Genomic DNA, 6,547 nt, shown 5'->3' with positions numbered 1-6,547 from the left:
GAAAACGCGCTTAAACTGCCCAATTTTCAGATCGGAATATCAAAATCTTCAGCGCGTGCTTCGCGTCCGCATATTATGATAAAATTAGATACCGATCACAAGTGCTCACAATGTCCCGTCCCGTTTTAGGTCTATTGCCCAAAACGTCAGCTTCGCGCTCGCATATTTTGCTATTTAATTAAAAGCGTGCTTTAAGAACTGTCTAATTATTAGATTGGAGTGTTGACAATTTTCACCTCGCACTTCTCGCTCTCATCAACTGTTTATTTAGATACCCATCTTGATCACTGGTACAGAAATGCTTTGAATGTTAAGTTTTCAGGTTATAATATAAAAAAATTCCCTGTTTTCAGGTCATTACATTACAATTTCAGCTCTTGCATTAATCGATTACTAAGAAAAACGTTCAATTTTCAAGTCTGAATACATGAAAGATCCCAAAATTTGAGCTTGAGCTCGCATTATTAATTTCAGCGGTCGATCGGGGGAAATGCGAATGAAAAACAACCCCCTATGTTGGAGAAAGGTTCACTTTTTATTATTCGGAAGCCTTCATAGAAAGTCCTGGCTTCGGGCCTAAATTTGATTAATCGATTAACAAAATAAATGACTTCAGGAACTTCTTCTAGAGCTATAAATGTTTAGTTTTGTTGAACTGACAAGATTTAATTTTATAATGATGTATTCGGCATCGATGCCTTCAAGCAATGCGCCAAACATTTTCTATAAAACAACAACAAAAACATGAGATGAGATAAGCGAGTCAGTGAAAATTTTGTCCTTTTTGAAGATGAATATGAAATTTTGTGATACATTTTAAATAAGATTCAGAAAACGATACCATATTTTATCATTTTTCCTTCTATTTCTTTCCCTTTTCTCCTTTCTCTCATCGCATTTTTTTTTTTTTTTTTTGGGGGGGGGGGTTGGGTCCAGTGCCCCAACGCCAGTTCCTCTAGACACTACTCAGACTAGTTTCCAAGTATCATGAGATTTAAGGGGGGAGGGGCCGGGACTTTTCATCCATCCCACTCGTCTGACGAACCATTGTTATTTTGAAAAATCATAAAGATCACGATAGGTCCAGAATGGTCTATCAATTATAAACGCTCAACTCACGTGAGTACGTGCATTATCACCCGGAGACTCCTTCGAAAAGAGCTATAAACTTTCTTTAAAGTTTATTTATATTTATATGGAAATAACAAAATGAGGGTTTTTTTCGAACCCAGAGCAAGAATTATATTACTTGTCTGCGAATTCTTCTGAACCACAATCACGGATGCGATGGGGGCGGGATGACATCTTCTCCCGTTTCGGGTCATCTATTGGTTGTATACCCTAAACCTCGCTCTCCTCTTCACCCCCCTCTCTCTCTTTCTATCCCCTCCTTTAGTCTTCCCCTTCTCTCTATCAACATAGGGTGGGTAGCCTCTCCCTCGAAATTTTCTAAACCCTTTTTAAATTGAATTTTTTTACAAAATTGCTTTCGCCCTCCTCAATTACTCATCCAATCTTCAACCTTGATACAGACTGATCCTGTATCGGGGCTGGAGATGGAATCCCACAATCCACTCCTGTTTGAAACTTGAATAATGAAACACAAAAAAGTAATTGTGGAAATATTCTTTTTGATATCAACGATAATATTTTCTCTCACCGGAAACTGCAATGTTATATAAATGTATTCAGTTCAGTTCCAGATATATTTTTGGGACCCCCCCGATAAAATCCTGTGTATCAAAGAATAATCAATACATATCTTTGTCTTAATACCCTCTTTCCTATTTCCTTATGTCTGTCCCACCATTTCCATTATTTCTGTCCAAATTTTCGCCCCTTTCCCCCTTCTAAAGTATTGAACAAAAATACTCTTTCCTATACCCCTCCAGAAATGAGGGATCGAGCTAGAATCTCTATAATAGTTTTCGTATTGAAGTTAGTAATATTCAAACCTTCATTTTTTTTTATGTTACATGCCTATTAATCGTGTTAATAGGTGACCGTTGGATTGATGTCCTGGACTATTAGGATAAATGCCTCCCAATCAGTGGCGTACCTAGGATTTTCCACAGGGGGGGCAAAACCGTCCGCCCAAAAATTTGACAAGCAAAAAAAAAATAAATAAAAAAAAAAAATAATAAAAAAGGTCTTCGATCACAAATAAAGGATTTCGTTCCAGAAAAAATTTGACAAGCAAAAAAAAAAAAAATAAAAATAAAAAAAGGTCTTCAAGCTCGTCAGGGGCATTAGAGGTCTTAAAGCTCGTCAGGGGGGGGGGGGCAAAAAAGGTTTTTCAAGCCCGTCAGGGGCAAAGATATGTTTTTGCATGGGTTGTGACTCGTCAGGGGGGCAGAGTGCCCCCCCTGCCCCCCCCCCCCCCGTAGGTACGCTAGTGCTCCCAATGTGTTAACTCAGAGATTCATGTATTTCGAACCCGGATCGGCGGATTGGAGAAAAAAATCACCAGTGTATTATACTATTACCATCCCTATTCTTTAAAAACGGTTTTAAAAAGATATAATTTTGAATGAAATATAAAACGTATGCCAAAAAAAGGAAACGTAGAGGGAGAGAGAGAGGGGGTAGACTTAAGAAGGGGACCTCGCGAATTTACCGTGTTATTTATGATGCAGTTACATCATCGATTTATGGATGTTAAGTAGGAAAACAAAGTAGAATGGATGTTAACAAAAAGAAGTAGAAGAGGTAAGATGAATCAGAAATGAAAAGTGAGAGATTTGGAAAGGGGTTAAGTTGAAGACGGGGGACTGGGAGACATTTTACGTATTTTCTTTCTTTGTTTACCCCCTCTCTCTCCCTCCCTCCTCTCTCTCTCTTTGTAATGTGCGCGTTGCTGACGTCATAGAGCGAGTGTGGAATGTGAGTGGTATTCAACGAGCGTGTCTGATGACTGCGAGTGATGCATTGAGACATGGTCGTGATACGTCATCAAAGGATTTACGAGAGGAGAAGAGCTAGTCATTATCATCATCATCGAACCTTAACATGCTCAAGGTTATCCGTAGGGCAATGAATGTGGTCAAGTATTATTATTGTTGTTCTATCAGTATCATTTAGGTATTCCCCGTACCATTTCACCATTAGGGTTGGGTACCAACTTAGGACTGCATATTAGTTTATGCCTTAATTCGTTTTTTTTTTCTTCGTTAAAAAAAACAGAACTATGAATCAAAGATCCGAACCTAATAATGCCTAATATACACAAAGTGTTCTGACGGGGATATCCGTCTCCTAATTTTCATTTGTTGAACTCGGACCGTATAAATTATTATCTTCATTACTTTATTTGAATTAGTTCTTTTGATTAAGAAATTAAATTTGAAGTTGATATAGAAACAAGGTGAAATTTATGCATCTTGCTTAATAAACTTTGAATTCTTTCAGGATCATGGAGGCAAAATTCTTTGCACTTTGAACACTAAATTCTAGTACTTGGCCACATGCAGAATTTTTTTCTGAGGGGGGGGGGGGGCAAGAGCATAACAATTTTTGAAGAAACTCGAAAGTGAGGGAGCAAAGCAACCGAGCTTAGATCGTTCTGTTTTCAGCGAGGTCTGTTCATGATTAGAAAACGTGCTTACTATTTCCCTTTATCAGGTGAGTTTATCATCAGATTTCAGCTGGCGCTTCGCGCTGCATTATCTGTTTAGGCCCAAAGACAAACTTAATTTCCTTAAGTGATATAAAGATAAAGTCCTGAAGACTACCAACCCCACCCTGATTTTTTTTTTACATAGCTCGTCAATCAATCGAATAGATTGGACTTTTCCATAGATTTTCAAAGATGAAGAGAATTGTAATCCTCCCAATTACTGTTAATCCCTTTGTTGGTCTGTGTTTAAATTTAATCGATTTGAATTACCTCGGCGGCAGACAAGGGCCATTTCGATGTCATCTCTGCGAATAGGCTCTTGCCAGCACTGCCGGATTCTTGCCGCAGATGGGGTACTATCAAAATGAATTGGGTTTTATTATTGAGCATCCCGGTGAGCAATTCATGTCTAGGGTGGCTGGGAGCCTGATAGCAAACATGATGAGACCGTATACGCTTACTCTTTCGGACCATGAACAACACAAGGAGACGGGGGGGGGGGGGGGGGGGGGTATACGTTTCAAACTAACGTACAACTTGGTCCTGCTTCCGGGCTTGATGGTGATAAATAAGCCAGCTGAGGGGCGTTTTTGAGGGGCTCCTAATAGGACGAACAAAAGGAACTGTTTGGCGATTGCCTAAAAAACATACAAAAATACCAAACTTTCCTTCGAGATCGTGGAGTCTAAAAAAAAAACACGATTCATATAATGAAAAAAAATACTATGTTCATTGCCCCCTAATAGGGTCAATGAACATAGCATTTTTTCATTATACTATGTTCATTATATGAATCGTATTTTTTTGTAAATGATAATTCTATAGTCGTTTTCAAAGTCAGCACTGCTGATATATTGAATCGCGTAATACAGGAGAGACTGCCAGTGGCGCCCCCCTTGTTATTAACTTGATTTAAGAAATTGGACAGTATCCACCTTTTTATTGTCTCGCCTGCATATAGCAGAGCGAGACTATAGGCGCCGCTTAACCAAGGTTAAGTTTTTGTAATGTCATAATAAATTAGAAAGTATATGGGCCTAGTTCATGAAACGTGGACGTGAGGGTATTCAAAGATTACTGAACATCCTGCCAGAGTTTCAGGTCACATGACCAAGGCCAAAGGTCATTTAGGGTTAATTAAACTTAGACCATGTTGGGGGAATCAATATCGAAATCTTAACCAAGGGTAAGTTTTTAAATGTCATCGTAACTTAAAAAGTATGTAGACCTAGTTCATGAAACTTAGACATAAGAGTTATAATGTATCACTTAAGATTCGGCCTGAGTTGCAGGTCACATGGCCAAGGTCAAAGGTCATTTAGGGTCAACGAACTTTGGTAATGTTGCGGGTATTTGTGGTTTTATCATCATAACTTTAAAAGTTTATGGATCTATTTCATGAAACTTGGACATAAGGGTAATCAAGAACAAATGATTGTTTTGCACACATCTAAGGTCACATGATCATTGTCAAAGGTCATTTTGGCACAATGGACTTAGTACTTTATCATTATATGAATGTTGACTCCCGGTGTTTACTTTTGTGAATAATTATTTAATGGCTGTTTTCAAAGTCAGCACTGCTGTCTTATTTAATCGAGTAATGCAGGCGAGACTGCAGGAGGCGTTCCACTTGTATACCGAAAATACTACGTTTAATGAATCAGAACAAACGTCGGAACAACAAAGAAAGTTTATTCATACCGCCGTTACATTTGCTCTACGACGGCCGTACGACGAGTCGAAATCACTTTTCACATTTTTTGTTCCAACTTTATACAGTGCGTCCCAGGAAAAACGAAACCGAGATTAAGCAATGATTTATCATAACTTAATCACAAACACAATAGACAAATGACCTACCAATGTAAAGCTTAGAATCTCCTCTTTCATCTGATATTACTTAGATTATTCCTCGTTCACGCATGAGTGAGCAAAAACAATTTTAAGAAAGGATACCAAAAACTCATTTGGCGGGGGGTATCTGAATTTCAAAAGGAAAGCCACATTTTCAAAACTTTCAATATCTGCTCTTTAATTTGATACCTCAATTACAGAAAATGGTCAAAAAATAACAAAGTTCTGGTTATTTGAAATAAGGCTTGAATTTCAATAATTTCATAAAATGAAGAGGTTTTACAGGCTAGCGTTCAAACTCAGTCGACACTCCGTTTTGTCTACGATCAGCCATGCATCAAGTCTTTTGTTAACGATGCGATAGCTTCTGTGGGAAACCGGTGAAAACAGTTTATTTAATGAAATTATGGAAATCCAAGCCTTATTTCAAATAACCAGAACTTTGTTATTTCTTGACCATTTTCTGTAATTGAGGTATCAAATTGAAGAGCAGATATTGAACTTTTAAGACATGTGATTTTCTTGTTGAAATTCAGATACCCCCCGCCAAATGAGTTTTTGGTATCCTTTCTTCAAATTGTTTTTGCTCACTCATGCGTGAAGGAGAAATAATATAAGTAATACCAGATGAAAGAGGAGATTCTAAGCTTTACATTGGTAGGTCATTTGTCTATTTTATTTGTGATTAAGTTATGATAAATCATCGCTAAATCTCGGTTTCGTTTTTTCTGGGACGCACTGTATAGGCGGTTTGAATAAAAATGAATAAACAGCTGTTTTCGACTCGCCGGACGGCCGCCGTGTTAAAAGCAAATGTGATTAAATTATTACATTAAATAAACTATAAATGAGACAATATGTTGCAAGTATGGTAACTGCACCTTGGCAAATATTTGTAGGAATGAACGGTCATCGTTATATCAATCTTATATCATGAATTAGGCCTAGTAGTAGGTGTTTGTAATCTGAAGACGCTTGGCTTAATTAATCTCTTAAAAAGTACAACCCACCTAAGATTTTCACCTTCGATTTGACCCATGTTCTTCTTTTCTTGAGCCTCAAGATTGGTGCAAT

Source organism: Lytechinus pictus, chromosome 16, assembly GCF_037042905.1.
Source record: "Lytechinus pictus isolate F3 Inbred chromosome 16, Lp3.0, whole genome shotgun sequence".
Lineage (NCBI taxonomy): Eukaryota > Metazoa > Echinodermata > Echinoidea > Temnopleuroida > Toxopneustidae > Lytechinus > Lytechinus pictus.
The sequence above is the reverse complement of the archived record's forward strand: the minus strand, read 5'-3'. Positions refer to the sequence as shown.